The 25,259-nt window shown below is 41.9% G+C and overlaps 1 protein-coding gene across 1 annotated transcript in view; it reads left to right on the top strand.

The window, feature by feature from the left end:
- The first annotated feature begins 639 nt into the window (after positions 1-639).
- The window catches only part of LOC122556265 (kyphoscoliosis peptidase-like), a 106,820-nt gene continuing 82,200 nt past the window's right edge, over positions 640-25,259 (top strand). The window contains exons 1-3 of the mRNA XM_043702892.1: positions 640-688; positions 7,318-7,374; positions 15,012-15,080. The gene's annotated coding sequence lies outside the window, so the exon portion shown is untranslated. The remainder of the gene's footprint in view (positions 689-7,317; positions 7,375-15,011; positions 15,081-25,259) is intronic.

Consider the following 25,259-nt stretch of genomic DNA (forward strand, 5'->3'; position numbering starts at 1 on the left):
AGGACATGCAGGTCCTTGGCCTCCTCCATCGCCAGACCATGGCAACACGATGCCTGGAGAAAGAGTGCCTCATCTTCCACCTAGGAACCCTCCAACCATAAGGGATGAATGCAGATTTCTCCAGCTTCCTCATTTCCCCTCCCCCCACCTTATCTCAGTCCCAACCCTCGGACTCAGCACTGCCTTCTTGACCTGCAATCTTCTTCCCGACCTCTCAGCCCCCACCCCCTCTCCGGCCTATCACCCTCACCTTAACCTCCTTCCACCTATTGCATTCCCAAGTCTCTCCTCCCTACCTTTTATCTTAGCCTGCTTGGCACACCTTCCTCATTCCTGAAGAAGGTCTTATGCCCGAAACATCGATTCTCCTGCTCCTTGGATGCTGCCTGACCTGCTGCGCTTTTCCAGCAACACATTTTTCATCTCAAAGAGAATGTCTATGTGTCTGGGTGTCCATGAGTGTGAGTCAATATTTAGACAGCATTAATGCATATTGTCCAGTCATATATTGCAGTATATAAGGGATTACCCTTGAAGTCTATTGGTGCTATAAATGGAGATTTCTTTTTCTAGTTTAAATTAAGCAGCATGATTTAATGAAAATTCTGAATTTACTTTAATTACAATTTCACAGAAAGGTCTTTGCTTGAAACAGAAAACCCTTTCGTGGAGCGTAGCGATGACACAGGTTTGTTTTTTTTTACACAGTATATTTGTTCGCATTGTAGGTTAAAATTTTTAATAAGCATTGTTTTAAATTAGTAATTATTCTGGCATTTCTAGTTGTTTATTCCCTGCTGTTCCAATAGTTTGCTAATAATTAAATCTGTTCTGTTGCTCCAAGAACATTGAAAATAAATAGATTTTCTGTGACATTTTTCTTCAAATTGCATGTCTAAACTTAAATTTACAAACAACAACATAGAGCTGCAAAACGTTCAATATTTATTATTCCCATCCATTGTTACTTGTTCATTGAACTATCCTCCAAACATGTGAATATATCATTCCCATTAGCTTGTGCAAAAGCATTTTATACCCCATCTTATTGAATCCTTTTTTTTGGAAATCCAAATGCAGTTAGTTCTTCAATAATGTGGTGGTTGTATTCTTGTGTAACACCGCATTGTAGAAAATTCACACTTTAGGAACAGAACTTAAAGTGTTAGCTATTTAATCGCATTACAACCAACACATGTTTTAAAAGTTTGCACTTTAGAAACAGTGACCCCAATTCTTCAATTGCTCTGCAGCGAATTTGTGTTAACGAACTGCAAGTTATAGCAAAATGACCTGTATACCACATCCATTGGTTTCCTTTTTTCCAACTTGCTGCTATACCCTCAAAGAAATGAAATTTGTCCAACATAATTGTGTTTTCACAAAACCATGTTGACTCTGCCTTATGATTTCCTAAATGTGCTGCAAACACTTCCTCAGTAGCGGATCCCAATGACAGATGTTAGATGTTTGACAGTCTCCTACTTTGTCTTTCTCCCTCCTGAACACATTTTTCCAATCCAATATTACCTGTCCAGAAACCTAGGTATTTTGAAAGATCCATCTACCACCAACCTCTTTAAGGTCAAAAGGACTGGTCAGTCTTAGGTAGGAAAGAGTGAACACTGCAGATTCTGGAGACTCAGACTTGATTAAGTGTGGCACTGGAAAAAGCATAGCAGTTTAGGCAGCATCTGAAGAGCAAGAGAGTCAACATTTCAGGCATTACCCTTGCTAATTTAAGTTCTCAACTTTCTGGCTTCCCACAACTTTTGGCAGCATTGTACATATTTCCTGTAATTTGATACATTGCTTTACTTGCTTAGTTAGTCACAGGCTTGCAAATTTTTCAGAATCTTTCTTAAAGTCATAGAGTTATAGAGATGTACAGCATGGAAACAGACCCTTTGTTCCAACTCGTCAAAGCCGACCAGATATCCCAACCCAATCTAGTCCCACCTGCCAGCACCCAGCCTATATCCCTCCAAACCCTTCCTATTCATATACCCATCCAGATGGCTTTTAAATATTGAAATTGTACCAGTCTCCATCACTTCTTCTGGCTGCTCATTCCATACACATACCACCGTCTGCGTGAGAAGGTTGCCCCTTCAGTGTCTTTTATATCGTTCCCCTCTCACTCTCAACCTATGCCCTCAAGTTCTGGAATCCCCGACCCAGGGAAAAGACTTTGTCTATTTATCCTATCCATGACCCTCATGATTTTATAAACCTCTATAAGGTCACCCCTCAGCCTCCGACGCTCCAGGGAAAACAGCCCCAGCCTGTTCAGCCTCTCCCTATAGCTCAAATCCTCCAACCCTGGCAACATCCTTGTAAATCTTTTCTGGACCCTTTCAAGTTTCACAACATCTTTCCAATAGGAAGGAGACCAGAATTGCATGCAATATTCCAAAATTGCACTAACCCATGTCTTGTACAGTTGCAACATGACCTCCCAACTCCTGTACTCAATACTCTGACCAATAAAGTTAAGCATAACAAATGCCTTCTTCACTATCCTAACTACCTGCAACTCTACTTTCAAGGAGCTATGAACTAGCGCTCCAAGGTCTCCTTGTTCAGCAACACTCCCTAGGACCTTACCATTAAGTGTATAAGTCCTGCTAAGGTTTGCCTTCCCAAAGTGCAGCACCTCGCATTTATCTGAATTAAACTCCATCTGCCACTTCCCAGCACATTGGCCCATCTGATCAACATCTCTTCTTCGCTGTCCACTACACCTTCAATTTAGGTGTCATCTGAAAACTTACTAACTATACCTCTCATGCTCACATACAAATCATTTATATGAATGATGAAAAGTAGTAGACTCAGCACTGATCCTTCTAGCACTCCACTGGTCACAGGCCTCCAGTCTGAAAAACAACCCTCCACCACCATCCTCTGTCTTCTACCTTTGAGCCAGTTCTGTATCCAAGTGGCGAGTTTAGATTAGATTAGATTACTCACAGTGTGGAAACAAGTCCACACCGCCCCGCCGAAGCGTCACCCACCCATACCCCTACACATCTACCCCTTACCTAACACTACGGGCAAATTAGCATAGCCAATTCACCTGTCCTGCACATCTTTGGACTGTGGGAGGAAACCGGAGCACCCGGAGGAAACCCACGCAGACACGGGGAGAACATGCAAACTCCACACAGTGGGTCGCCTGAGGCAGGAATTGAACCCGGGTCTCAGGCGCTGTGAGGCAGCAGTGCTAACCACTGTGCCACCGTGCCGCCCATGAATTCTCCCTGTATTCCATGAGATCTAACCTTGCTAACTAGTCTCCCATGGGGAACCTTATCGAAAGCCTTACTGAAGTCCATATAGATCACATCTACAGCTCTGCCCTCATCTTTCCTCTTTGTTACTTCTTCAAAAAACTCAATCAAGTTTGTGAGACATGAATTCCCACACACAAAGCTATGTTGACTATCCCTAATCAGTCCTTGCCTTTCCAAATGCATGTACATCCTCTCGCTCAGGATTCCCTCCAACTTGCCCACCACCGACATCAGGCTCACTGGCCTATAGTTTCCTGACTTGTCCTTAGCAACCTTCTTAAACAGTGGCACCACGTTAGCCAACCTCCAGTCTTCTAGGACCTCACCTGTGACTATCGATGATATAAATATCTCAGCAAGAGGCCCAGTAATCACTTCCCTAGCTTCCCATTGAGTCCTGGGGATTTATCTAATTTATGCGTTTCAAGACATTCAGCACTTTCTCCTCTGTAATATCGACATTTTTCCAGATGCCACCATCTATTTCCCTACATTCTAAATCTTCCGTGGCCTTTTCCACAGTAAATACTGATGCAAAATACTTGTTTATTATCTCCGCCATCTCCTGCGGCTCCACACAAAGGCCGCCTTGCTGATCTTTGAGGGGCCCTATTTTCTTCCTAGTTACCCTTTTGTCCTTCATGTATTTGTCAAAACCTTTTGGATTCTCCTTAACTCTATTTGCCAAAGCTATCTCATCTCCCCTTTTTGCCCTCCTGATTTCCTTCTTAAGTATACTCCTACTGCCTTTATACTCTTCTAAGGATTCACTCGATCTATCCTGTCTATACCTAACATATGCTTCCTTCTTTTTCTTAACCAAACCCTCAATTTCTTTAGTCATCCAACATTCCCTATACCTACCAGCCTTTCCTTTCACCCTAACAGGAATATACTGTCTCTGGACTCTTATTATCTCATTCTGAAGGCTTCCCATTTCCCAACTGTCCCTTTACCTGCGAACATCTGCCCTCGATCAACTTTCAAAAGTTCTTGCCTAATACCGTCAAAATTGGCCTTTCTCCAATTTAGAACTTCAACTTTTGAATCTGGTCTATCTTTTTCCATCACTATTTTAAAACTAATAGAATTATAGTCACTGGCCCCAAAGTGCTCCCCACTGACACCTCAGTCACCTGCCCTGCATTATTTCCCAAGAATAGGTCAAGTTTTGCACCTTCTCCAGTAGGTACATCCACATTCTGAATCAGAAACGTTTCTTGTACACACTTAACAAATTCCTCTCCATCCAAACCCTAAAGACTATAGAATACATTTTTGTTGAGAATTATGAAATGTCTCTTGCTACTGTATCTCTACCGCATGTTTTTTGTTTGTTTCCCATTTCTCTTTCATTAACTCTGGTCTCCTACACTTGCATTGGATTTAATTAAAGTTTCTGAAATAAGTTTTAGACAAATGTTTTTAAACGTCAAACTGAATCATGCTTACATAGAGAAATTTTGACATTAAAATAATTAACCAAGTCTCTTTAGTCATAACCATGTCTTATAACCTGTCTAATTGAGATATTATAATATGATAATAGCATTGTTTCAGGAAACTCTCCTGTATAGACTGTGGATGAATCCTCCACACTATTTTTGTTAATTTGATTCATTTAATCCTAAATTAATTGTTGTGGTACTTTTCTGACATGCCTCCGTTATTTCTTGGCGTTTACCTTGTATAATCATAAAAATCACATTGAAGGTTGATCTGCTGATCTTTGGATCCTTAGATGCTTGTCCTGGTCACTTAGCAACCATGGCTCTGTGATGGTTATATCGTACTAATGGGTGTCGCTTAGCTCTGTTGGATGGGCAGCTGGTTTTACCTGCGCAGAGTGACACTAACAGCATGGCTTCAGTTGCTGCACTGGCTGAGGTTACAATGGAGGACTCTCCTTCTCAACCTTTCCCCTCACCTAATGCATTGAGACCCTCATCTCAGCTCCAGGGCATCTCTGCAGCAGTTTCTCAATGTAGTGTCCTTGGCCCAACCATTTTCAGCTGCTTCATCAATGACCTTCCTTCCATCTTAAGGTCAGAAATGGGGATGTTCACTGATGATTGGACAATGTTCAGCACCATTTGTGACTCCTCAGATATTGAAGCAGTCCATCTTTAAATACAACAAGATCTGGATAATATCCAGGCTTGGGCTCACAAGTGGCAAGATATAGCACACTATCCTCCACCATTTTCATCACCTACAGTCAGACCCCACCACTGAAAATATATTTCCCCTCCCTACCCCATCTGCATTCCGCAGAGACTATTCCCTCCATGATCCACACCAACCCATCCTCTGCACCCAGCACCTTCCCCAGCTGCCCCTCGAGGTGCAAAACATGCATCCACACCTCCCTCCTCCTCTGTCCAAGGTCTTAAAGGATCATTTCAAATGCAGCAGAGATTCTCCTACACATCCTCCCACTTCATTTACTAAATCCATTGCTCTCGATGTGGTCTCCTCTACATCAGCAAGACCATGCATCAACTCGTGGAATTTTTCAGGGAACACCTCTGGTCTGCAAGCACCAAAAAAGCCCACCATCCTGTGGCCAACTACTTCAACTACCCCTCCTACTCACCCAAGAACATGCAAATCCTGGCCCTCCTCCACCATCAAATCACCCATTGACTGGAGGAAGAACACCTCATCTTCTGGCATGGGACCCTACAACCATACAACATCAACATTGACTTCATCAGTTTCCAAATCTCCCCAGTGCCCACCTCATCCCAGATACAACCCTCCAACGCAGCACTGCCCTCTTAACCTGACCTACCTGACCATCTTCCTTCCCATCTATCTGCTCCAACCTCCCCACTGACCCATCATAGTCATCTCTCAACTGCATCCACCTATTGTCATCCCATCTACCTTCACCACCAACCCCCCCCCCCACCCCCACCCCTATATTCCTGATAAAGAACTTATGCCCGAAACGTCGACTCTCCTGGTCCTTGGATGCTGCCTGACCTTCTGTGCTTTATCCAGTGCCACACTTTTTGACAAGTAGCATTCATACCAAATAAATGCCAGGCTGTGACCATTACCAATAAGAGACAATGTAATCACTGCCCCCTGACACTCAGTGATGTTACCATTACTGAAACTCCCACTATCAACATCCTGGGGATTATTATTCGCAAAAAACTCATCTGGACTCACCATATCAGCACAGTGGCTACAAAAGCAGGTCAGAGTTTATGAAAACTGCTGTGGATAACTCACCTCCTGACTGCTCAAAGTCTGTCCATCATCGACAAAGCACAAGTCAGGAGATGGCTGAATTGGTGAGGCTCCAAATACACTCAATAAGCTTGATACCATCCAGGACGTAGCAGCATGCATGATTGGCATGACATCTATAAATGTCCTCTCCCTCCACCATTGATGCTCAGTAGCAGTAACGTGTACAGTCTATAAGATACACTGCAGAAATTATCAAAGATCCCGAAGCAGCATCTTCCAAACCCATGACCACTTCCATCTGGAAGGATAAAGGCAGCAGAAACATGGGAGTACCACCCAATTTAACTTCCCCTCAAAGCCACTCACCATCCTGACTTGGGAATGCATCACTGTTCCTTCACTTTTGCTAGGTCAAAATCCTGGAATTTCCTCTCTAATGGCATTGTGGGTCAACCCACAGCAGGTGACCTGCAACAGTTCAAGAAGGCAGCTCACTGCAACTAGAGTGAGGCAATAAATGTTGGCCAGCCAGTGATGTCCTTTTCCCAATAAAATGAATTAAAATATATGCAGCAGACTTTGTCGTATTCACTTATTTATGCCACCAGACCAATCATGCTGCATGCAGACGTATGATGATTTTTTAAAATTTATTTTAAATCTTATTTTTAATATTTTGCTTAAATCCTGTTTTAAATCTTATTAAATCTTATTGGCCAGTGCATTCTTATACTTATGCACTCCATCCATTCCTGCTTATGGTTACTGCTGTACCAATACCACACTATAACCTTGTCTGTTCTCTTTCTGTCTTCAGGAAAGGAAGAAGTGGACATACCCTTCAACCTACCAAGGTTGGCCTTTGATTTCAAAGGTAAGAGAGATTTCTTCCAGTTACAGCAATGATCAGAACTCATTAACAGAAATTCCTAAGAACAACATCATTTGGATTATTTTGGTGAATGGTTAGAAGCAATGGCTAAGTAATTGATACGTTACTTAACAATATTAGTTTGAAAGTCTGGCTTTAGCACATAACAAATCACTGATGACTATGGCTTGAACTTGGTGATGTTAAAACTGACACCTGTGGGTTTAACTCAGCAGTGCTAAGTCAACAAAATTTCTGTAGAGGACTATGTCTGGGCTCCTTTGACACACTTCAACTGTAAGTGTGATGTCTGCTGCTTGATATAGTGACATGCCCAGGGACTCAGTGAGAGACATTACAGGTTCAGGAATACTGGGGATCATAATGTGGGGGAGGAGGGATATCTGGATCTAAAGTAGGGACGGGGAGGAAGAGGTCACCTCATCCTTCTTACCACCTTGTCCTTAGCCCTCTGTGTTGCTATGGCTGAACTCATCCTCCTTCAATTCCTCAAAGAAAACTCTGTTTTAGTGTCAGTCAGTTTTCAAGACTGGATTCTTCTTATCATGGGAGCTGGTGGAATTTAACTCTGGTTAATAAACATCTGGTTAACTAATATCTGGAATAGGAAAGCTATTGTCATTAATTGTCATGATTAAACTATCAGTTGTTCTGAAAACCCATCTGGTTCACTAATGTCTAATAAGGAAGGAAATCTGCTGTCTTCACCTGGTCAGGTCTACACGAGTTCAGGCCCACCACAATTTGGTTGGCTCTTAACTTCCCTCCAAAACGCCTACCCTGTTCTAAGGCAATTAGGGATGGTTGAAAGAAAGCTGGTATTCAGTGATGCCAATATATCCCTTGAAAATGGGCAACAAATGACCAGTTAAAAAGTGCTATTAAATTTGTATTGAATTCCTCAGCAATGTATTTAATCTAGTCCACCTGTTCACAATTAACAGAGCTTGGGAGTGAGCTGCCAATTTCTGTATGAATGTTAACAGATTCCTCACAGCCAACCAGCTGCTTCAAGAGCTGCCAGACAGCTATTCCTGAGGCAGGTTATACCTCCTTTTTAGACTAAACATGAAAAGTTACTGCTTCACCTTCGGAACCAATTTTTGTCACCTCCAAGCATCTTTGGAATCCAAAGTTTTCAGGAAAATTACTCCTAAAATGGTTCCGAAAGACAGGTCTTTGAGCTAAGGCGACATGTTTCATATCTGAAATACTGACCTCTTTGGTTTGCCCTTGACAGTGAGTCACAAGCCTACTGTGGAGTTCCAGTTCCCCGTTACATTCAAATCCATGTTCTCAGAACATTAATATGGAGTTTTGGATTATAGTCCCATGCCATGGTTTTTATACTCCAAAAGATATTCTGCATTCCAGGAAAATTGAAGTTCACATTTTTTATGTGAGTGTTATTTCAGTTCACCACACTCCATAAATCTCACTGTTCTCTGATTACTAGCTCCCTATATAACCAATAACCAATTCAGACACAATTCATTAATACATCCATCACCCTCATTCCATCAGTCTCAAGTCTTCCTTCAGACCATATTTTCTTTTTCAGATAAATCAATATAATAATATTAAAAACAACACATACAAAATAAAAATAGATTATATCCCCCTTTTCAGTTCTAAGCATCTTTTTTTCCATTATATCCAACAGTTTTTTTTTAGAACTCGTTGCTATCTTTGGAAAACAATCAGGCTGCTGCTGCTGTTGACCAATTTCAGTTTGGAGCTCTCTCCATCTTTCTCAAAGCTGCAATATCGACACTCACATTTCGTTAATTGTACATTATCATGTTATGACTTATCATTGATGTGGCACCTAATGGATATTGCTACTGACCCCCTTTTCAGAAGTTCTTCCAATATTTTCAATAAGAAAAGTGCCATATTTACTGCCTCACCAAGAGCAGAGGTCTCTGCCACTAAGGTACGGTTTACAACTCTTCTGGTCTTTTTAGCTTCCCAACCTACTAAGAAACTGAAGTTTTTGCATTCACAGTGTCCGCGGTATTACAGCTTTCTGACTTCACCTGACAAATGAGCAGCATTCCGAAAGCTCGTGATTTTAAATGAACCTTTATATGAAACCCTACTTTGACCAGTAGCAATGGAGCTAACGTTCTCCAAACAATTCTGCCGAAGCAAATTAACTGTTGATATATTCTGCCTAATTTCCAATCCAAGCCCCCAAAAGCCTAACTTCCAATTTTAAGTTCTGCTTTAAGCCCACTTATGACATTTTCAAATTCACTGCTCCATTCCTCAAAAAAAATCTATGTGCATCATAAACATGCCTGAAAGCTGTCCCGTGGTGCTAAAAAGTCATGGCAGGATCTGTTTCTAACTCACCCCAACTTTAGCAAGACAGATATTACTGAAGTGTCAAAATCTAGAGTCATCTGTCAGTCATATATACATCTATAGGTCAAATATACATCTGTAGGCCATATATACATCTATATAACTTCCAGAGTAAATGGATGACAAAGAATCTCTTCCATCTTGAGTTGATCTCCTTCCAGAAATGCCTCTTTATTATCATTTGATTTATACTTACAATTATTCATTGACGACAAAGCCAAAAAGCTGAATTGCTTTTCCTGCTATTGGCGAATCTATCATTATACTTTGGCCCCTCAGTTTTACACCGAAATCTCATTCCACTAGTCTTGCTTTAGTTTTGTAAGTTTCATCAGGAGTCTCAATAGGCTGGTTGTCCCCTACCTAATACCTCTTTGTGCACCTTAATTCTCTCCAGTTACATATTTGTTTCTGTTTGGCAGCCTTTCTTAACTTGTCTCTTAGAATTTTTGACCATTTTAGACTTTTCAGTCACATGGGCTTCAGTTTCCCGTTTGGTCATTCTGTTTTTCCTTGTCAAACTCTATATTGCTTTCTGTCTCTTTCTGAATTGCTACTGTTTGACATCAATGCCTATTAATAGGATTCCTTTCAATGGCTTGTACTCTCTTTCCAGCAGCATGTTCATTCCCAAATCCATTGTTTGATCTTACACTGTTTTCTTGCTTCCAATATTTGTATTTCATTTTCCAATTCATGAGTGTAATTCCTCATGGTTTACATTCATCCAGGTTTTATATTTCCCAATGACCTTCCTGGCTGTACTTATAATAGTCACATTTCTCCATTGACTAACCCATTCTGCTAAATATTTGCCTTTAGTATCCAGCTTAAGCTTTTGTCCTTTGGGACCAATGGTCTCACTTGTACTATCAAAGCCAAATCATCAGACAAACTGTCAATAGTGATTGTTTGATCCTCATAGCTACGCAACATTTGCTTATGAGATATACTTGGTACCTCACTATTTTATATAACTCCTTTAGAATATGCAAGTTTGTACCCAAACGGTCTGATTCCTATGGTTTGCACTTATTATTTTTCCATCTTTACCAATAAATATATGAACTTTTGCCAATTTCTTTGAGACCACTGCTTTAATGAGAGCCTCTCCTCATGCAGTACATTCAAATGCTCTGGAAAATGTTGGACTAATTCCCTAGCCAAAGGCTGATCACTCACTCCTTTTGGAGTTTTAGGATTTGTTGAAGTCTTTTATCATTCAGAAATGAGACTTAGATAAATGATTCCTTTGTCCAAACCAATCTTTATTGTTCTAGGATGCAAGCAGTGAGTACTGATTCACATTATAGGTAATAACTCCAGCAAGTGATTCAAAATACAACCTTTTAATAACATAAACATGGGAAAATCTTTGCGTGACTACTCAGCAAGCAGTACGTAGTTACAAAATTGTGATAACAGGCCTGCCTGATAGCAAGTGAATACTGGTGCAGTTCACTGGGACTGCCTGTTCTTTCCCAGGCCATCTGCTTTCCCATGGATCCTGGCCAAAAGATGTCTGCTTGTTTAAGCTGCAGGTTTCTTTTTGCTTACTAGCTGTTAGTAATACTAAATTTTTAAACCTCGAACTACTCTGTCCTTCATTATAGCTTTCAAAACATTTTATTCTTCCACAGATTCCAACAGAAAACTAATTGATATGGACCATATTCTCCAACTGTTTGCCACCAATTCTTAGCAAGTATAGTCCACATTAGTGCAGATGATAATTAACATATTGGTCGATCTATCAATTTTTTATGAACCATTTTGTACATCACTGCATGTTTCCTCTCATACTAAAAGGATTGATAAAAAGACGTTCTGCTGTCGTATTCATTACTATTATGTTCATATTCACACACCTACCTCCAAATTCATGAGCAAACTCTCATCCATTATCAGTGAGAAATTTTACTAGTGTCCAAGTCCAGTCGTTACCCAACTTTCCATTACATTATCAACTTTTTTTTAATCTTTATTATGCATTATTATTGACTGACAAAATCTAGTTCTTAAATCTACAAACTGTCAAATGAAAATACTTTTCTTCTTTATCTCATACATTTAAATCCATAACTACCACCTCATTGAAATTGCTTGCAATGGGCTATGTTTCTTACAAATCTCACATTTATCACTTTTCCCTTCCATGAGATTATCATACAAGTTTTTAGATTAGATTACATTAGATTAGATTACAGTGTGGAAACAGGCCCTTCGGCCCAACAAGTCCACACCGACCCGCCGAAGCGAAACCCACCCATACCCCTACATTTACCCCTTACCTAACACTACGGGCAATTTAGCATGGCCAATTCACCTGACCCTGCACATCTTTTGGACTGTGGGAGGAAACCGGAGCACCCGGAGGAAACCCACGCAGACACGGGGAGAACGTGCAAACTCCACACAGTCAGTCGCCTGAGGCGGGAAGTCTTCCCTTATTCTTGATTTTACTGAAAATATTAACTTTTTAGAACTTGAATGGACAAATTGCTTATGTAATTTTGGCAGAACTGGCTTTTTGCCTTCAAAACCTCTACCGCAATGTCAATAAAGCTTAGTTTAGAGTCTTTATGTTCCATTGAAGGAGTACCATAGTGGTCTGATTATGCACAATGCAAATTCACAGATTTTCCAAAATGTCATAGCTTTGTCATTTTCCAGATTGAGTCTCATCTGTGCTTTCTCGATCAATGGTTGACTCAATAAACGGTATTTCACTGGACACATTTATGCTCACAAAATTATTGATTCAACTATTTTAAAAAGATTTTAGTGTGTTGTTATCCCCAAATCAGAAACTGGTGGAACTCTCAAATTCCTTAACTTTGTTTCCAATCCTTTTTACTCCGAGAGTCTAGGTAGTATTTTAATCAGCCTTTTCCAGTCACGATTTGGAGATGCCGGTGTTGGACTGGGGTGTACAAAGTTAAAAATCGCACATCACCAAGTTATAGTCCAACAGGTTTAATTAGAAGCACTAGCTTTCGGAACGCTGCCCCTTCATCAGGTGATCACAACTCCTATCAACATTAGAAGTCTGTCTGATACTTTGGCACTGCCAATAAATTAAATGCCATCACAGTTTGGGAAATTTCCAAAATGAAGCTCCACAGTCTTATATACAACTTACTGAATTCAATTACATCCTCTTCCATAGTACTGTACTCATTCCTTCTAAATTTGTCAAAGTCTGACCACATTGATAAACTGTCACTAAGTCATATTTTTGATCAGTTTTTGTCCGGGAAAATTAATAATCTGTCCAAATCTTCATTGTGCTTAAGTGATTGGCTGTAATTTCACAAAAACTTTGATTCTTAACAAATAAAAACCGAAAGAACTGCAGATGCTGTAAATCAGGAACACAAAAACAGAAGTTGTTGGAAAAGCTCAGCAGGTCTGGCAACATCTGTGCAGAGAAATCAGAGGTAATGTTTCAGGTCTGGTGACCCTTCCTCGGACACTTGATTCTTATTATGTTTCTATATGGTAACAAAAGTGTTAACACTTGTTTTCTCTTTGGTAAAGAAATAACAGCGCCGACATTGTAACTTCAAAGACTCATTTTCAGAAAATAGTGGTGGGTAAATCATATCCTGAAACATTACATTTTGACTCAGCCGTCCCCTTCTGCCAACGTCATACTGTAAATGATAATTGTATTTAAAAAGGAGTTCAAGTTTCGCTTTGACATGAGATCTTTATTTTAGTTAGCTACAAACACACATCCTTGATTCCCAGCTGCTTATGTTTATACAGCTAATTCAAACCCAATCAGCTATTTATTAATTTTTCCATCATCTCTTCCTCCATTCCATTAGGTCCAACCATTCTTTGAAACTTTATTACAGGATAATTATCACAGATCGCCTGCCCCTTTGCCACCAAAACACCACACAAATCTGAGGTAATGACCATCAATAAGAAGAGAGAAAATTCTCTGAACACCACCCCTTTAGTGGCATTACCATCACTGAATTCCCTGCTATCAAGTTCCTGGGAGTTGCTATTGACCAGAAACTCAGTTGGACTCACCATATAAATAGTGTCTGCAAGAGCAGGTCAGGGACTAGGAATACTGCAATGAATAACTCACCTTCAGTCTCCCCAAAGCCTGTCCACCATTGACAAAGGTAAAAGTTAGCTGTTGATGGAGCACTCCCCACTTGCTTGGATGGATACACTTTCAATAACACTCTAGGCTTTCCACCGTCCAGAACAAAGCATCCTGTTCAGTTTGAACAGCACCATTCATTCTCTGCACTACCGACACTCAGTATCAACAGTGTATCCTATCTACAAGATGCACTGCAGAAATTCACCAAGGTTCCTCAGACAATACTTTCCAACTCATGACTGCTTTCATCTAGAAAGATAAGGGCAGCGGGTACATGGGAACACCAGCCTCTGCAAATTCCTCTCGAAGCCATACACCATCCTGAATTTAGATTAGATTAGATTAGATTACTTACAGTGTGGAAACAGGCCCTTCGGCCCAACAAGTCCACACCGTCCCGCCGAAGCGCAACCCACCCATACTCCTACATCTACCCCGTACCTAACACTACGGGCAATTTAGCATGGCCAATTCACCTGACCTGCACATCTTTGGACTGTGGGAGGAAACCGGAGCACCCGGAGGAAACCCACACAGACCTGGTGAGAATGTGCAAACTCCACACAGTCAGTCGCCAGGCGGGAATTGAACCCGGGTCTCTGGCGCTGTGAGGCAGCAGTGCTAACCACTGTGCCTCCGTGACTTGGAAATATATTGTCATTGCTTCAGTTTCACTGGGTCAAAATGCTAGAACTCCCTCTCCAACATTGTAGGCATGGATTGGAGTGGTGCAAGAAGGCTGCTGTATCCCTGTGGCAGTTGGGGGTGAAGAACAAATGCTGACCTCAGCCACCATTTCAGCTTGTCCCTTTCAGCTGACAAAGTGCCATAATTTCCTCCCGAGAAATCTGTCTCTAGTTAGTTCCCTCCTCCTTGTCAATGCTCTTTAAACCCCATTTGAGTGACCAAGTTTTCCTAGAGGTTTTTTGGAGTTAGAGTAAGTTTTTGCTTGATTACACTGTGTGTGTGGTTCTTTTTTTTAAACTTCCTTGATGATGCTATATCAATGCAGGTTATTACTGGTGTGGGCACTGGGTATTTTCATCTTTCTCACAGATACATGCTGAGAAACCCAGGCTTCATTTTCAATTTACTGATGTGAAATTAATACTTGTTGCAGAACGGAATGAAAAAGGAGAAGTGGTGGAAGAATTCTTAGTTGATAGGACAGCAAAAGTGGAACATGAAGGTAATCAGATTGACTGTGTTTGCCTTAAGCACATTTTAGACTATGGATTGTTTGTTCAGCTGCCATTATGTATAAATTGGTGAAAATCTGCAGTCTTAAGCTCATAACTTCCCTGCTTTTTAGTATAAAGGCAGAACCTTTGTTCTTTAGACAGGGCTGGGAAATCCCTGACCCATCCCTGAGTGTCCATATTTTAATTGCAGGGCGGTGGGGATATTAGAGATGATCTGGGCAATCAGATCGGCCAGCAACTCTCAGAGTGGAACTTCCTCCAGACAATAATCCTCAGTGCAGCATCAAGTGACTGTGAGGCAACCAGTATCGAGCAGCAATGCATTCAACACCAGCTAGACAGAGAGAGAGACACACAGAGAGAGTGAGTGAGTAAGAGAGAGAGAGAGAGAGAGAGACAGAGAGAGAGACAGACAGACAGAGAGGGAGAGACAGAGAGACAGAGACACACACAGACAGACACGGGGGCAGCTCAGTGGTTAGCGCTGGTTTGACCCAGGTTCAATTCCTCAGGTGACTGTCTGTGTGGTGTTTGTACATTCTCCCCACATCTGCGAGGATTTCCTCCGGGTGCTCTGATTTCTTCCCACAATCCAAAGATCAGGTGAATTAACCATGCTAAATTGCCCATAGTGTTAGGTGCATTAGTTGGGGTAAATATAGGGTAGGGGAATAGTTCTGGGTGGTTTACTCTTCAGAGGGTCGGTGTGGACTTTTTGGGTCAAAGGGCTTGATTCCATACTGTAGGGAATCTAACCTAATCTTAATACAGCAGGCTGGTGACCCTTTGGTTAGAATTGCAAAATGAGTTGAAGAGAATATAGAAATTAGTTGACGAAAGTGCAGATCAGGTGAATTGGCCATGCTAAATTGCCCGTAGTGTTAGGTAAGGGATAAATGTAGGGGTATGGGTGGGTTATGCTTCGGCGGATCGGTGTGGACTTGTTGGGCCAAAGGGCCTGTTTCCACACTGTAATGTAATCTTTAGTAATCTTAAAAAAAAGAAAGTCAGACAAACCTTTCTGCAGCAATGTGTTAAGTGCTGCAAGTGGAAAGGAAAGAATGCCTATTTACACGATCAACAGTGTTAAACTAGTCAAATCGAAGCTTAAAATGTCCAAGGGTTTTAAGCATTGCATCTATTACGGTCTGGATAGATCTTATTTTGAGTGATGTGACTAGGTCTGGGCACCAAGACACAATGTAGATTCTCAAACATTTAAGACAATGGACGAAAGGAATAAGGAATGAAACAAAAATAGAAGTTGCTAAGAAAGCTCAGCAGACCTGGCAGCATCTGTGAAGAGAGATCAAAGTTAATGTTTTGAGTCAGGTGACCATTCCTCAAAATTCAGGGGCCCTTCAAGGAAATCGATTCGTAGAAATGCTGGATTACAGCAGGGTCTCAAACTGGCTGGATTACTCCATGGGGAGTAATTCCACCACCTCCAAACGGACCCCACCACCAAGGATATATTTCCCTCCCCTCCCCTATCAGCATTCCGTAAAGACCACTCCCTCCGTGACTCCCTCGTCAAATCCACACCCCCCACCAACCCAACCTCCACTCCCGGCACCTTCCCCTGCAACCGCAGGAGGTGCAAGACTTGCGCCCACACCTCCCCCCCTCACCTCCCTCCAAGGCCCCAAAGGAAACTTCCATATCCGCCACAGATTCACCTGCACCTCCACACACATCATCTATTGCATCCTCTGCACACGATGATGCCTCCTCTATATTGGGGAGACAGGCCGCCTACTTGCGGAGCGATGCAGAGAGCACCTCTGGGCCACCCGGACGAACCAACCCAACCAACCTGTAGCACAGCATGCCAACTCCCCCTCCCACTCCACCTCTCCCCCCCCCCCCCAGTCTGACCTATCACCCTCACCTTGACCTCTTTCCCACCTATCACATTTCCGATGCCCCTCCCCCAAGTCCCTCCTCCCTATCTTTTATCTTAGCCTGCTGGACCAACTTTCCTCATTCCTGAAGAAGGGCTAATGCCCGAAACGTCGATTCTCCTGTTCCCTAGATGCTGCCTGACCTGCTGCGCTTTTCCAGCAACACATTTCCATCTCTTACTCCATGGGGAGCCAAATCAGGGATTGAATGGCCTCCTTCTTCCTGCTTCCACTCTATAGTGATTCCATAGTTCTAAAAAATAGATCAGAATTAGCAGGAGCAGCTACAGAAACATCAGTTTGAGCTTAAAGCGCTGCTGGCAAATAGGATAGATCCACAAAGAAATGTGGATGCATAGTGTATGTAACAAGATGCTGAAAACTACTTTCTGAAATGTCCTTTCAGAAATAAATGCCAGCAAGATGTTCAAATGAAAGAATACAAAGGGAACCAATTAACCACTGAAGGAGCAAATTGAAAAAGTCCAGGCTTCTAAGGAAGCAAAAAACTAAGAACATGCTGAAGAGACTAACCAGTTTTTTAAGCAGGATAAGAAGGAAAAAAAATGTACTGGATTGACAGAAGGCTAAAACTTTGATAGTTTTGGACAAATCCAATGTGTAAAACCAGTAGTTTCAAAATGAGAATCAAGATCTTAAGAACCAAAACAATAAATACCAAGAAGTTTTGAATCATTCAAAACCACTTGATAACAAAGTGTAACAAAGCCAGGCTGCAGTACATCAGGATAAAGAAATCTAGAAAAGTAATTGCAGTCCTTGGAAGAAAATCTGGACGAGGCAATAACAGATAATATTGCTGCTGGTATCACTTATAACACCTCCAACTAAAATTGCCGTCATGAGTCCGAATGCATCAGCAAATTATTTGTGTTACAGAGACTCCTAGGTTCACTTGTCATTTTAAGTGTTTAAACCTTTATTTGGAAAGGAGGCAGATTTTGGTTCTATGGCTTGCCTTTAAGAGAGTCTGTCTTTAATAATTCGATGTGCTGAATGTATACAATGTTGTAACTCTGCCTGTTGGTTTATTTGTGTGTCTCTAAGTATAGAAGTCAATTAACACATAAACAGAAACTGCTGGAAAGGCTCAGCAGGTCTGCCAGCATCTGTGGAGAGAAATCATAGTTAACATTTGGATTCGAGTGACCCTTCCTCAGAACTGATAGTAGCTAGGAATATATCAGTTTATATGCAAAAAGTAGAGAAGGGGGTAAGAAATAGACGGTAGGTGGGGGATAGAAAGCAAAGAGATAAATAGTTGGACAAAGGAGTGGGTAACTGTCTGGCTAGGTTGATGAATAGCTATTAATGGGGACTGTTGGTGGCTAACAATGGGTTGTGTGTAATAGCAGACTATGTGATAACAAGGCCTGGTATATGAGGGTAGGGACAAGGACATAGGAGAGCTCAAGCCCTAAAGTTATTGAATTGGATGTTGAGTCCAGAAGGCTGCGGAATCTCTAAGTGGAAAATAAGGTGGTGTTCTTCCACTTTGCACAGAGCTTTGCTGGAGCACTGCAAAGTCTGAGACAGATGTTAGACAGGGCTGTTGTGTTGAAGTGGCAGACAGCTGGAAGCTCAGTGTTTTGTTTTGCGGAAAATGAGTGAATGCGAAGTGAAGTAAAGCTTTCTGAACGTGACATGACCAGAACTTGCATATCAAACACACTACCATTGCATCACAAGTCCTGCCAAACTGAGCTACTATAATTTCCTAGCTACCATCAGTTCTGAAGGAGGGTCGCTGGACCTGAAATGTTAACTCTGATTTCTGTTGCCACAGCTGTTGCCAAACCTGCTCAGCTTTTCCATCAAATTCTGTTTTTGTTTCTGATATAAACCTGAACCAGAGGGGTGCCAATATCCTGGGCGGGGGTGGGGGAATTTGCTAATGCTATTTGGGAGGGTTTAAACTAATTCGACAGGGAGATGGGAACCTAAATTGCGATTCCAGTGTCCAGGAGGTTGAGAGTAGTGGGGTCAGAAATATAGTTTCAAGGTCTCAAGAGTTCACCAGCACGCAGGAAGGTGGTTTGAAGTGTGTCTACTTCAATGCTAGGAGCATCCAGAATAAGGTGGGTGAACTTTGCAGCATGGGTTGGTATCTGGGATTTCGATGTTGTGGGCATTTCAGATAGAGCAGGGACAAGAATGACTGTTGCAGGTTCATTGGATAGACATATGAATGAAAATGAATAGATGGGCTTCAGATTTATTCCATAGGTCGGCACAACATCGAGGGCTAAAGGGCCTATATTGCACTGTAATAGTTTGCACGTTCTTCCCGTGTCTGCATGGGTTTCCTCCGGGCGCTCCGGTTTCCTCCCACAGTCCAAGGATGTGCAGGTCAGGTGAATTGACCATGCTAAATTGCCCGTAGTGCTAGGTAAGGGGTAAATGTAGGGGTATGGGTGGGTTACGCTTCGGCGGATCGGTGTGGACTTGTTGGGCCGAAGGGCCTGTTTCCACACTGTAATGTAATGTAATGTAATATATTCTGTGTTCTATACAGTATCTATAGTTCTTTCAGTTTTTATTTTTAAAGAAGTTGATTACTTTGTTACAATGTGTGCATTACAACTTATAATGTGATTAACTGTTTTAAGTAAACCAACCCACATAGTGAATCAGTCCCTGAAAAACGGTTGAGTATTAGACCATTTCGTTAACATTATGCAAGGCTCTTCATCCCATCATAGGCCATGAAAATGGAAAGTGTTAATGCAGGTCCATATCAGATTCTCTTGGAGATGATATGCTGTCCTCCCACGGCAGCAGCCCAAAACTCCATACCTGTTCAAACTTGTATTACAGAAATTTATATATAGTAATTTTCATCTGTAAATTCAGATTTTTAAAATAGAGAGAAGACAGATTTCAGTTTCAGTTCCATAAAATAATTTTGTTTTTAAAGAGGTTAGAGAGTAATTTGGAAAAGCCACATCAATATATCACCCAAGAAAGCATGTGACTTGGTAAAAGCTCAGCCAGATAGCTGTAAAGTTAATTGATGTCATGGCCAGTTTCATGACATACAAAATAATGAATGATCAGAGGACACAGCTAGTTGAAGTTGGAGTTCAGGTTACAATCAGTTTCAGTTTTCAGGTTCAGAGCAGTTTCACCCAAGCAGAAGAGTTTTAGTTTGTGATGTCTCTGATCTGTGAGAGTTTGTGTAAAAGTTTTCAAGAATGGAAAAGAATTTTGGACCATCAGATCTAAATGGAAAGTAATGCCTAGGTCATCACATCTGAAATGAGTAAGTTAAATTTGAAATTAAAGAATTAAGGTCGAAGTAACACTTCACTGGGATTGAATATCTGAAAAATTATATTGCTTGGGAAAAGTTTGGACCAATGTCGTTGTGTTAAAATCATTTTGATTTGACTTATACATAGAGAACTTTGATTGCTTTCTTTTGCATAATAAAGTTATGTTCTGCGTTAATAGAACATTGGCAGCCTCGTTTGAGTTTGTTCAGTGAGTCATAAAAAGAAAACTTAAGGTCTATCAAATAAGTTTAATTCTTATTGGACTTGTACACTATTGGGATCATAGCACCTGGAAGCACACTTAAGGGTGTGTAGTGATTAGAACCAGTTGGATCTTGTTAACTACAAGGTTCCTGATCTCCTCAGTTAAGGACTGACCCCGAGCTGGCTGGCCTCAGTTTGAGCTGGCTGGTGGTTTTGTTTTTGGGGACCTAATTCCTGAACTGACTGATCTACATAGCCAGTTTGTTACTGGTGTATTTCAGTTCCCACTGGGGAACTGTTGTTTCAATGGCTGGTTGCAGACTGTGTGTTACTCTGTTTTGTTTTATTTTGAGAAAAGACTATTCTGATTTTGTGGCAGGCCCTAGCGTTTGCACTCTGGCTTTCAGTGCCTGCACTTTCTTTTTTGCATTTGTTTTCACTTTTTGGTGTTTTGGACTGAGATCCTGAGAGTCACCTGCGCCTTTCCAGATGAACTGTTCCTCTGAGAGCAGGCCTGGGCCTCTGTGGATGGAACAGGTCTCTGTAGATACTGAACAGCTGTGTGCTGTGGGGTGAGCATTTGCAAAGCCAAGCTTCAGCCAAGTGGCTAAACAGTTCTTCAGGATCTGGTACAACAAGCCATCATAGTTACTGCTGATCTGTGGACTCAAGACAGTAAAGGAGTCCTGTAAGGCCTGACTTCGGTAAGAAAGCTGGTTGGCTGGTATCCAGGTGAGTGTACACCTTGGAACTTTCTCCTGTATGTGAATTAGACAATTAAATTACTTGGTAACACCCAAATCAGAGCCAATTAAAATTAACGTTTGGTTAAATGGTCACCCAGTCACCACGGAGGTCAACTTTTAAGCTTGCACAAGATCTCAGCCAGACTGAGAACATACACTGGAGAACCATTGCAAATTTAAGGGTACGACATTGGTTCTGGTCCCTTCGAGATGCAGTTGGTCCACTACCCTTGATGGTCATGAAAAGGCTCATGCCTAACACTACTGGAGCGGAATTGGTTGAGAACGGTTCATCTTGATTGCGTGAATATTTTTTTGTGTAGAAAATGGCTGCTTCAGTGAAGTTCTAGTGAAATACCCAGCAGTATTTCAAGAAGGGTTTTGGACTATCAAAGTGGCCAAAGCCACTTATATGTTGACAGGACACAATTCCAAGATTTTGCAAGGCCTGCTTGGTTCCATTTGCCTCGCAGGCAAAAGTAGAGGCGGAAATCAGGAGGCTGGAGAATGAAGGAATCACCAAACCAGTGCAGTTTGCAGAATGGGACAGCACTGGTACCGATGGTGACACTTGACTGCTCGGTTTGCCTTTGCGGGGACTGTTAGCATTGATTGCACGGAATGTTAGCCATTGTCCTTTTAACCTGAATTGTGAAGTAAAATTAGGTGCAAACAAAGTTTAAAAATTAGTTTAGGAATAAAATTTATAAAGTGGAAAAGATGAAAATTTCTGAAACTATTTAACAAAGGAATCTTGATTTCATAATGAGGGAGTTCCAGATCTTTCTGGATGAATATATTGAAAATGAACACTGAACACTATATCTTGTGTTCTTGTAACATTCTGATACTGCAATAGCTTGGCTACAAAGATAGCAAGAGCACACTAAATATTCTCAAATATGACAGTCAGTGTCTAAACTTGAGATTGAAACTTTATGCAGGGAAAGCAAGAAAGAAAGGACAAAAAGGGACCTCTGAAAAAAAACAAGTTTCCATCGAGGATAAAGGTAATGAAGATGATGTTTTTTAATTCGGACTGTAATTGTGGGGAGGGGTCAGCTGATTTTAGTTTATGTTTTGGCAAGATGACAGTTTTCCAAGTTGAAATGTCCAATTAGTCCTGAAAGGATGTTGGTACCAGTGAAATGGAGAAAAAAGTAACCCGAGTGACTGAGGGGATGAAATGTGAAGGTTAATTACATGAATCAATGATGTCTTCTCCAGAAAAGTAAATAGAACATAGAACATAGAACAGTACAGCACAGAACAGGCCCTTCAGCCCACGATGTTGTGCTGACCACTGATCCTCATGTATGCACCCTCAAATTTCTGTGACCATATGCATGTCCAGGAGTCTCTTAAATGTCCCCAATGACCCTGCCACCACAAATGCTGCTGACAACGCATTCCATGCTCTCACAACTCTCTGTGTAAAGAACCCGCCTCTGACATCCCCTCTATACTTTCCTCCAACCAACTTAAAACTACGACCCCTCGTGTTAGTCATTTCTGCCCTGGGAAATAGTCTCTGGCTCTATCTATGCCTCTCACTATCTTGTATATCACAATTAGGTCCCCTCTTCTCCTCCTTTTCTCCAATGAAAAAAGTCCGAGCTCAGTCAACCTCTCCTCATAAGATAAGTCCTCCAGTCCAGGCAGCATCCTGGTAAACCTCCTTTGAACCCGCTCCAAAGCATCCACATCTTTCCTATAATAGGGCGACCAGAACTGGACGCACTTGGGTGGCCATTTTAAGGGATCTATGTACCTGCACACCAAGATCCCTCTGTTCCGTCACACTGCCAAGAATCCTGTCTTTAATCCTGTACTCAGTTTTCAAATTTGACCTTCCAAAATGCATCACCTCGCATTTATCCAGGTTGAACTCCATCTGCCGCCTTTCAGCCCATCTCTGCATCTTGTCAATGTCCTGCTGCAGCCTACAACAGCCCTCTATACTGTCAATGACACATCCAAACTTTGTGTCATTTGCAAACTTGCTGACCCATCCTTCAATCCCTTCATCCAAGTCATTAATAAAAATTACAAACAGTAGAGGCCCAAGGACAGAGCCCTGTGGAACACCACTCACCACTGACTTCCAGGCAGAATATTTTCCTTCTACTACCACTCGCTGTCTTCTGTTGGCCAGCCAATTCTGTATCCAGACAGCTAAGTTCCCCTGTATCCCATTCCTCCTGACCTTTTGAATGAGCCTACCATGGGGGACCTTATCAAATGCCTTGCTGAAGTCTATATACACCACATCCACTGCTTAATCATTTCATTCATGAACTAGATTCAAGTGAGTTTTTGAGCAGTTTGGCATCTGGTAAACCATTGATTGCCTCCTATAGTGTGTATGGACTTGCACCCCACACCTCTCTCATTTGTCTTTATGTCAACTAGATTGGACTGGTTCAAGTTTGAAACTTGTTTCTGTTCCTGAGATCTCTGCTTTTCCCTCTCTAGTATGCCCCTTGTGACCTTCACCCACGGTGTCTCCCATGGTCTTTGTTCCCTGCCATTTTCCCTTTATTTGTGTTTATTTCCATTGATTAAGTTTTCTCCTTAATCTATTCCTTTTCCTGGAACACAACTGCCATCTAGTTCTCACACTCACTGGGGCTTCACCTTCACTGGTTACCTTGTAGACTGACCATGAAGGTAACCATTAACTAGATCTTTGGTCCTGGCCTGTCATTGTGGCCTTTTATTTATTCATTTTGTTGGATGTGGGCCTCACTGGCTGGCCAGCATTTTTTGCCTATCCCCCAGTTGCCCTTGAGAAGGTGATGGTGAACTACCTTCTCGAACTGCTACAATCCACCTGCTGTGGGTTGACACACAATGCCAGTAGGGAGGGAATTCCATGATTTTGAACCAGCGACAGTGAAGGAATGCTGATATATTTCCAAGTCAGGATGGTGAGTGACTTGGAGGGGAACTTGAAGGTGGTGGTGTTCCCATATATCTGCTGCCCTTGTCCCCTGAGATGGAAGTGGTCATGGGTTTAGAAAGTGCTGTCTGAGGATCTTCAGTGAATTCCTGTAGTGCATCTTGTAGATGGTACACACTGCTACTACTGAGCATTGTCAGAAAGAGTGAATATTTGTAGATGATGTGCCAATCAGGTGGGCTGTTTTGCCCTGGGAGTGTCAAGCTTCTTGAGTGTTGTTGGAGCTGCAGTCATCCAGGTAAGTGGGGAATATTCCATCACACTCCTGACTTGTACCATGTAGGTGATGATCAGGCTTTGAGGAGTCAGGAGGTGAGTTACTTGCCACAGTATCCCCAGCTTCTGAGCTGCTCTTGTAGCCACTGTGTTTATGTGGTGAGTCCAGTTGAGTTTCTAGTCAATGATAACTCCCAGGATGTCAATAGGGCAGGATTCCGTGATGGTAACACCAATGACTGCCAAGGGGTGGTAGGTAGATTGTCTCTTATTCGTGATGATCTTAGTCTGGCATTTGTGTGGCATGAACATTATTTGCCACTTGTCAGCACAAGCCTAGATATTGTCCAGATCTTGTTGCACTTGAATATGGACTGCTTCAGTATCTGAGGAGTCATTGATGGTGCTGAACATCATCGGTGAACATCCCCAGTTCTGACCTTATGATGGAGGGAAGGTCATTGATGAAGCAGCTGAAGATGGTTGGGTCAAGGGCTACCCTGAAGAACTCCCTCAGAGATGTTCTGGAGCTGATTTGATTGATCTCCAGCAATCATAACCATCTTTTTATGGCGAAGAATGTGATGCTGGAAAAGCACAGCCAGTCAGGCAGCATTCAAGCCGATGTTTCAGACGTAAGCCTGAAACAGCAACTCTCCTGCTTCTCGAGTGCTGCCTGTCTGGATGTGTTTTTCCAACACCACACTCTTTGACTCTGAAATCCAACATCTGCAGTCCTCACTTTTTCCATTTTCTTATATGTCAGGTATGACTCCAACCACCCACCTGCTGCCTTTCTCTTCTCTTTTTGTGGCTATTAGATTACTTGCAGTGTGGA

The sequence above is a fragment of the Chiloscyllium plagiosum genome, chromosome 13 (assembly GCF_004010195.1).
Source record: "Chiloscyllium plagiosum isolate BGI_BamShark_2017 chromosome 13, ASM401019v2, whole genome shotgun sequence".
Classification (NCBI taxonomy): Eukaryota; Metazoa; Chordata; class Chondrichthyes; order Orectolobiformes; family Hemiscylliidae; genus Chiloscyllium; species Chiloscyllium plagiosum.